Source organism: Hordeum vulgare, chromosome 6H (assembly GCF_904849725.1).
Source record: "Hordeum vulgare subsp. vulgare chromosome 6H, MorexV3_pseudomolecules_assembly, whole genome shotgun sequence".
NCBI lineage: Eukaryota > Viridiplantae > Streptophyta > Magnoliopsida > Poales > Poaceae > Hordeum > Hordeum vulgare.
Window position 1 is genome coordinate 383,360,993 of NC_058523.1, and position 9,972 is coordinate 383,370,964.

A 9,972-nucleotide genomic window follows, 5' to 3' on the forward strand; every position below is an offset into this window, starting at 1 on the left:
AGGGATTGATGACCTTCTCGAAGATCTTGTCCTTAGGAGCGTTTGGGGAAGTCATGATGATCTAGATCCGCCACAGAAACAGGATCGAAACGAAAATAGAGGAAGACTGCACGATACGGAGATCAAAACCTTCGGGTGAGTATATATTGATTTTTTTTGGACCAGAAGGAGTGCTCCGCAAGAAAACGGAGTCCGGGAGGCACACGAGGTGCCCACAAGCTTGCCCTCCGCCACCAGGGGTGGCGGTGGGAGGGCTTGTGGCCGCCTCGTGCGCTCTCCGGACTGCTTTTTATTTTTCTAATTTTCCAGAAATTCCAAAACGAAGGAAAATTCCTATTGGGAAAGCGTCGGAGTCCAATTTCTTACCGAAACAGATACCTCTTCGTTTTCAGGGTCTGAAACAGGCTGATAAACATCCCTTATGTACTCCTCTGGAGTTATGACATTGATGATATTAGTCTCAACATTTATGGGAGTACCAGAGATGTAATGCTTGATTCTTTGCCCATTTACCACTCTAGGAAAATTTCCTTCCGTGTTATTGATTTTGATGGCACCGGAACGATATACTTCCTCGATAACGTAAGGACCTTCCCATTTAGAGAGAAGCTTGCCTGCGAAGAATCTCAAACGAGAATTGTATAGCAGGACATAATCACCTACATTGAACTCTCGTTTCTGTATTCATTTGTCGTGCCATCTCTTAACCTTTTCCTTGAACAACTTGGCATTCTCATATGCCTGGGCCCTCCATTCATCTAACGAGCTGATATCAAACAACCGCTTCTCACCGGCAAGTTTGAAATCGAAGTTGAGCTCTTTGATTGCCCAATAAGCTTTGTGTTCCAGCTCAAGAGGTAAATGACAGGCCTTACCGTAAACCATTTTATAAGGTGACATGCCCATGGGATTCTTATAAACAGTCCTATAAGCCCATAGTGCATCGTCAAGTTTGCTAGACCAATTCTTTCGAGATCTATTGATGGTCTTTTGTAGGATCAATTTGATCTCCCTATTACTCAACTCCACTTGACCACTAGACTGAGGATGATAAGGAGATGCAACTCTATGGTTGACATCATACTTAGCGAGCATCTTCGGAAAACACCATGAATGAAGTGTGAACCGCCACCAGTCATCAGATATCTAGGGACTCCAAATATTGGGAAAATGACTTCTTTAAGCATCTTAATAGAGGTGTGGTGATCAGCATTTTTAGTGGGGATAACCTCTACCCACTTAGTGATGTAATCCACAGCAACGAAGATGTGAGTGTACCCATTGGAACTCGGGAAGGGTCCCATATAATCAAAACCCAGACATCAAATGGTTCAATGACAAGTGAATAATTCATAGGCATTTCCTGACGCTTATTGATGTTCCCTATTCTTTGGCATTCGTCACAAGACAAGACAAACTTACAGGCATCCTTGAAGAGAGTGGGCCAATAGAAACCTGATAGTAATACCTTATGGGCAGTTCTATCTCCAGTGTGGTGTCCTCCGTAGGCTTCGGAATGACACTTCTGCAAGATCTGACCCTTCTCATGTTCAGGCACACAACGTCTAATAACACCATCTACTCCTTCCTTATAAAGGTGAGGATCATCCCAAAAGTAGTGTCTCAAATCAAAGAAGAATATCTTCTTTTGCTGATAGGTGAAACTGGGTGGTATGTATTTGGCTATGATATAATTTGCATAATCGGCATACCACGGTGCACTATGTGAAGTGCGGATGACATTTAGTTGCTCATCAGGAAAGTTGTCATCAATAGGTAGTGGGTCATCAAGGACATTCTCTAGCCTAGACAAGTTATCTGCTACAGGGTTATCAGCACCCTTTCGGTCAACGACGTGCAAATCAAATTCCTGTAGCAGGAGAACCCATCTAATCAGCCTAGGCTTAGCGTCCTTCTTCTCCATAAGGTACTTAATAGCAGCGTGATTAGAGTGAATAGTGACTTTGGAGTCAACTATGTAAGATCTGAACTTTTCACATGCAAACACGACTGCTAAAAATTCCTTCTCCGTAGTGGCATAGTTTCTTTGGGCACTGTCTAGAGTTTTACTAGCATAGTGAATAACATTCAACTTCTTGTCAACTCTTTGTCCTAGAACAGCACCAACAGCATAATCACTAGCATCGCACATGATTTCAAAGGGCAAGTTCCAGTCAGGTGGTTGAACAATAGGTGTGGTTATCAAAGCCTTCTTAAGTATTTCGAAAGCTTCCTCACAATCCTCATCAAAAACAGAAGGAACATCCTTCTGCAAGAGGTTGGTAAGAGGCCTAGAAATCTTAGAGAAGTCTTTAATGAACCTTCTATAGAAACTAGCATGACCTAGGAAACTTCGTATACCTATGATATTTGTGGGCAAGGCATTTTCTCAATTGCATCAACCTTAGCCTTATCAACTTCAATGCCTCTTTCAGAGATTTTGTGTCCTAAGACGATGCCTTCATTAACCATAAAGTGGCACTTCTCCCAATTCAAGACGAGGTTGGTATCTTCGCATCTCTGGAAGACTCGATCAAGGTTTCTGAGGCAATCATCAAAGGAAGACCCGTAAACGGAGAAGTCATCCATGAAAACCTCGACAATCTTTTCACAAAAGTCAGAGAATATAGCCATCATACATCTTTGAAAGGTGGCAGGTGCATTGCATAAGCCAAAAGGCATACGTCTATAAGCAAAGGTACCAAAGGGGCAGGTGAAAGTGGTTTTCTCCTGATCAGATTGTGCAACAGGTATGTGCGAGAAACGTGAATAACCGTCTAGAAAGCAGAAGTGTGTGTGTTTTGATAGCCTTTCTAGCATTTGGTCGATAAACGGCAAAGGATAATGATCTTTCTTGGTTGCCTTGTTCAGTTTCCGAAAGTCTATCACCATCCTGTAGCCAGTAATAATCCTTTGTGGGATTAGCTCATCCTTATCATTAGGAACGACGGTGATACCTCCCTTCTTAGGTACGCAATGTACTGGACTTACCCAATCACTATGAGCAACAGGATAAATGATTCCTGCTTCCAGAAGCTTTAATATTTCTTTTCTAACGACCTCTTTCATCTTAGGATTTAATCTCCTTTGATGATCAGCAACTGGTTTAAAGTCAGGATCGGTTTTAATCTTGTGCTGACATAGAGTGGGACTAATACCCTTAAGATCATCAAGAGTATATCCAATAGCAGCACGGTGCTTCCTCAGAGTTCTTAGTAACTTATTCTCTTCGTGCTCTGAGAGGAGAGCACTAATAATAATAGGATATATCTCCTTCTCATCAAGATAGGCATACTTAAGAGTATCACGCAACTGTTTAAGCTCGAACACAGGATCACCCTTTGGTGGGGGAGGATCCCCAAGCAGTTCAACGGGCAGATTATTCTTGAGAATAGGATATTGTTCTAAGACAATTTTATCTATCTCATCTCTCTCCTCCATATGCATATCATTTTCATGCTCAAGCAGATATTGCTCTAAAGGATCCGTACGAGGTACGGCAATAGAGGCAAGAGCAATGATTTCATCCCTACCAGACGACTCTTTTTCATGGGGTTGTCTTCCAAACTTGGAGAAGTTAAATTCATGAGACACACCCTCGAAACTAACTGTGACAGTCTGCTTAATGCAATCAATGTGAGCATTGACAGTGTTGAGAAAGGGTCTACCAAATATGATGGGACAAAAGCTATCTTGTGCAGTACCAAGGACGAGGAAATCAGTAGGACACTTTGTCTTACCACACAGGACTTCTACGTCTCTCACAATTCCGAGAGGGCAGATAGTGTCTCTATTAGCTAGCGTAATAGTGACATCAATGGGTTCTAACTCAGCAGGTGCAATCTCATCTTTTTCATCAAATAGAGAACGGGGTATTACACTAACACTAGCTCCCATATCACATAAACCATGGTAGCAGTGATCTCCTATCTTGACAGAAACAACGGGCAGGCCAACTACAGGTCCGTATTTGTCTTTCGCGTGAGGTTTAGCAATTCTAGCGGAGTCCTCACAGAATTTGATAACATGCCCATCTATGTCTTCGGCTAAGAGATCTTTAATAATAGCAACACTAGGTTCAACTCTAATTTCCTCAGGGGGTGCAAGTGGTCTAATGTAACCCCTACGTATCACAGTTGGAGCTTCAGAATAATCCTTTATCCTAGCAGGGTATGGTGGTTTCTCAGTGTAAGCACAAGGAACAAAAGGATCACTAAAAGCAATGACTTTCTCCTCAACTAGATTGGTTTTGACTATGTTGCTTTCTACAGGAGGATGATATTTAAACCACTTCTCTTTGGGAAGATCAACATGAGCAGCAAAAGATTCACATAGAGAAGCTACTATCTCAGAGTCAAGTCCATACTTAGCGCTAAAATATCTAGAAGTGTTTGTCTCAACAAAAGATTTAACGCAATCAAACTGGAAATTCATACCTGACTCCTTACCTTCCTCCAGCTCCCAATCTTCAGAGTTGCGTTTGATTCTTTCCAATAAATTCCACTTGTGATCAATATCCTTCTTCATAAAAGAACTGGTACAAGAAGTGTCAACCATGGTACGATCTTCATGAGAAAGTCGAGCATAAAAGTTTTGAGTGATGATTTCTCTCGAGAGCTCATGATTGGGGCATGAATATAGAATTGATTTAAGCCTCCCCCAAGCTTGAGCTATGCTTTCCCTGTCACGAGGCCAAAAGTTATAAATAAAGTTTCGATCACGATGTACTAAATGCATAGGTTTCAACCGATTGTAGCCCCATGATCCAGTATCATCACATAGCCTATACCATGTCAATGCCTTATCCTTCAAAGATAAAGGAAAGACTTTCTTATTTACCTCATCCTCGGGCAAACCTGCAAGCTTAAATAAACCACAAACTTCATCTACATAGATCAGATGCAAGTCTGGATGTGAAGATCCATCTCCTCTGAAAGGATTAGCCAGCAGTTTCTCAAGCATACCCGAAGGAATTTCATAAAAGATATTTTCAGTAGGTACCTCAGGTTGAGGAACAACTCCTCGTGCTTCCGTTCGTGGTGAAGATACCCCGAAAAAACTCCTCAAATGAACAGTTTCCATAGTGACAAGTGACAATAAATTTCAGCACAGTATAAAAAAATCCTTACCAATTTCCACTTACCAAAGGCGCTTCACTCCCCGGCAATGGCGCCAGAAAAGAGTCTTGATGAACCAAAAGTATAGGGGATCAATCATAGTCCTTTCGATAAGTAAGAGTGTCGAACCCAACGAGGAGTAGAAGGCTCTGATAAACGGTTTTCAGCAAGGTAATAACTGCAAGCACTGAAAGCAGCGGTAACAAGTGATGGTGTACTGAGGTGAAATGTAGCAAGCGAAAAGTAACAAGTAACAAGTAGTAGCAAAGGTGCAGCAAGTGGCCCAATCCCTTTTGTAGCAAGGGACAAGCCTGAACAAAGTCTTATAGGAGGAAAAACGCTCCCGGGGACACACGGGAATTTCTGTCATGCTAGTTTCATCATGTTCATATGATTCGCGTTCGTTACTTTGATAGTTTGATATGTGGGTGGACCAGTGCTTGGGTACTGCCCTTACTTGGACAAGCATCCCACTTATGATTAACCTCTCTCGCAAGCATCCGCAACTACAAAAGAAGAATTAAGACAATGTCTAACCATAGCATTAATGTAGTGGATCCAAATCAGCCCCTTACGAAGCAACGCATAGACTGGGGTTTAAGCTTCTGTCACTCCAGCAACCCATCATCTACTTACTACTCTCCAATGCCTTCCTCTAGGCCCAAATATGGTGAAGTGTTATGTAGTCGACGTTCACATAACACCACTAAAGGAAAAACAACATACAACATATCAAAATACCGAACGAATATCAAATTCACATGACTATTATCAGCATGACTTATCCCATGTCCTCAGGAACAAAAGTAACTACTCACAAAGCATAATCATAATCATGCTCAGAGGTGTAATGAATAGCATCAAGGATCTGAACATAAACTCTTCCACCAAGTAATCCAACTAGCATCAACTACAAAGAGTAATCAACACTACTAGTAACCTTACGAGTACCAATCGGAGTCGCGAGACGAATATTGGTTACAAGAGATGAACTAGGGATTGGAGAGGAGATGGTGCTGATGAAGATGTTGATGAAGATCCCTCCCCTCCGACGAGAGGAGTGTTGGTGATGACGATGGCGACGATTTCCCCCTCCAGGAGGGAAGTTTCCCCGGGAAGATCGTCCTGCCGGAGCCCTAGATTGGATCTGCTCAAGTTCCGCCTTGTGGCGTCGGCGAAACCACGAAAAAGCTCCAGATTGATTTTTTTCCTAGAATGAAACCCTTCATATAGCAAAAGAGGGGAGCTAGTGGGCCGTCAGGGAGCCCACAAGCTTGCCCTCCGCCACCAGGGGGTGGCGGTGGCAGGGCTTGTGGCGCCCTGGCAGCCCCCTCCGGTACTTCTTTCGCCCAGTATTTTTTATATAATCCCAAAAAATTCAACGTAACTTTTCAGGGCATTTGGAGATGTGCAGAAGAGTGGACTAAGATTTGCTCCTTTTCCAGTCCAGAATTCCAGCTGCCTGAATTCTCCCTCTTCAATTAAACCTTGCAAAATAAGAGAGAAAATGCATAAATTTGGTACCACAAAGTAATATAACAGCCCATAAAGCAATAAATATCAACATGAAAGCATGATGCAGAATGGACGTATCATGTGCCAGGCGGCGTGAGTTGTGAAACAATTCCACATTTCCTTAGGTGCGTGCCAAACTCGTGACTCAAATATTCACCTCCACGATCAGATCGTAGACACTTTATTTTCTTGTCATGTTGATTCTCCACGTCACTCTGAAATTCCTTGAACCTTTCAAAGGTTTCAGACTTGTGCTTCATTAAGTAGACATACCCATATCTACTTAAATCATCAGTGAGGGTGAGAACATAACGATAGCCACCGTGAGCCTCAACACTCATTGGACCGCATACATTGGCTCCATTGTTCCGGAGAACGGAGTCTTGGTTCTCTTGCCCATGAGGCACGGTTCGCATGTGTCAAATGATTCAAAATCAAGAGACTCCAAAATTCCATCTGCATGGAGTTTCGTCATGCGCTTGACACCGATATGACCAAGGCGGCAGTGCCACAAGTATGTTGGACTATCATTATCACCTTTACATCTTTTGGCACTTACACTATGAATATGTGTAACATCACGATCGATATTCATCAAGAATAAACCATTGACCAGCGAGGCATGACCATAAAACATACGACTCATATAAATAGTGTTGGGGAACGTTGCAAGGGAAACAAAAAAATTCCTACGCACACGCAATACCTATCCATGGTGATGATCATCTACGAGAGGGGAGAGTGAATCTACTTACCCTTGTAGATCGCTAAGCGGAAGCATATATAACGCAGTTGATCTAGTGGAACATCTTCACGAGCCAAATCGCATCCTGTCCCGTGATCTCATCATGATCTGTCCTACGATCCCATCACGATCCATCCCGATCTAGTGCCGAATGGACGGTACCTCCGAGTTCAGCACATGTACAGCTCGATGACGATCACCGCCTTCTTGATCCAGCAAGAGGGGTGGAGAGGTGGATGAGTTCTCCAGCACGACAGCGTGGTGGTGGTGGTGGTGGTGGAACTATTCCGGCAGGGCTTCGCCTAAGCACCGCCCAACTAGACTAGAGGAGAAAACTTTCTAGATGAAGTAGAGGGATCACGTGGCAATTAGGGTTAGTGCTACCTCTAATTCCTCTAGTATATATAGGAGGGAGGGAGGGGAGGAGGCAGCCTCAAACCCTCAAGGCTTGGCCGAAATTGGAGGTGGAGGAGTGCTACTCCAATCCTACTAGGAGTAGGATTCCTCCTCTCCACTTGGAAACCCTTTCCTCCTCTTCCACCTTTGGGTTTTTTCCTTCTCAAACCTCATGGGCCTTAGTGGGGGCTTAGGCCAGCCCACTAGGGGCTGGTTTGTCTCCTCCCACAGCCCATGAGGCTCCTCGGGGCGTGACACCCCTCCCGATGGTCCCGAGTACCCTGGCGACACTCCTTGTACACTACCGAAGTACCCGAAACTTTTCCGGTGACCAAAACAGGACTTCCTATATATCAATATTTACCTCCGGACCATTCTGGAGCTCCTCATGATGTCTTGGATCTCAACCGGGACTCCGAACAACTTTTGGTTACCAACACCTATAACTCAACTATACCAAAACGTCACCGAACCTGAAGTGTGCAGACCCTGCGGGTTCGAGAACTATGTAGACATGACCTGAGACATTCTCCGGTCAATAACCAATAGATGTACCTGGATGTCCATATTGGCTCCTACATATTCTACGAAGATCTCTATCGATTGAACCTCTATGTCAGGATTCAGTTAATCACGTATGTTGTTCCCTTTGTCCTTCGGTATGTTACTTGCCCGAGATTCGATCGTCGGTATCTCCATGCCTAGTTCAATCTCTTTACTCGCAAGTCTCTTTACTTGTTTTGTAATACAAGATCACGTGACTAAGTCCTTAGTCACACTACTTGCAAGGCTTGTTGTGATGTTGTATTACGGAGTGGCCCCCGAGATACCTCTCCGTGACATGGAGTGACAAATCCCAGTCTTGATCCATGCCAACCCAACAGACACCTTCGGAGATACCTGTAGAGCACTTTTATAGTCACTCAGTTACGTTGAGATGTTTGATACACACAAGGTATTCCTCCGGTGTCCGGGAGTTGCATGATCTCATGGTCATAGGAACAGATACGTTGACATGCAGAAAACAGTAGCAATAAAGTGACACGATCATATGCTACGTTCATAGTTTGGGTCTTGTCCATCACATCATTCTCCTAATAATGTGATTCTATTATCAAGTGACAACACTTGTCTATGGCCAAGAAACCTTGACCATCTTTGATCAATGACCTAGTCAACTAGAGGCTCACTAGGGACAGTGTGCTATCTATGTATCCACACATGTATTTGAGTTCCAATCAATACAATTCTAGAATGGATAATAAGCGGTTATTATGAACAAGGAAATATAATAATAGCCAATATATTATTGCCTCTAGGGCATATTTCCAACACTCTCCCACTTGCATTAGAGTCAATAATCTAGTTCACATCACTATGTAATTGTAATGAATCTAACACCAATATAGTTCTAGGGTTCGATCATGTCTTGCTTGTGAGAGAGGTTTTTATTCAATGGGTCTGAAACTTTCAGATCTGAGTGTGATTTACAAATATCTATGTCATCCTGTTGGTGCTGCTACCAATGTGCCAGTTGGAACTCTTCCAAACGACTATTCTACTATATGAATCTGGTCTACTACTCATAGTTATCCGGATTAGTGTCAAAGCTTGCATCGACGTAATCCTTTATGATGAACTCTTTAATCACCCCCATAATCGAGAAAAATTCCTTAGTCCACTAGTTACTAAGGATAACTTTGACCGCTGTTCAGTGATTCAATCTTGGATCACTCTTTGTACCCCTTGACAGACTCATGGCAAGGCACATATCAGGTGCGGTACACATCATGACATACTTTAGAGGCTACGGCTAAGGCATAGGGGACGATCTTCATCCTTTCTCTTTCTTCTGCCGTGGTCGGGCTTTGAGTCTTACTCAAATTCAGACCTTACAACACAGCCAAGAACTCCTTCTTTATCGATCTATTTTGAACTCCTTCAAAAACTTGTCAAGGCATGCATTTCATTGAAAGTTCTATTAACCGCTTTGATCTATCTCCATAGATCTTGATACTCAATGTTCAAGTAGTTTAATCCAGGTTTTCCTTTGAAAAACTCCTTTCAAACAACCCTTTATGCTTTCCAAAAATTCTACATTATTTTTGGTCAAAATATGTCAACCACATATATTTATCGGAAATTATATAGTGCTCTCACTCACTTCTTTGGAAATACAAGTTTCTCATAAACTTTGTA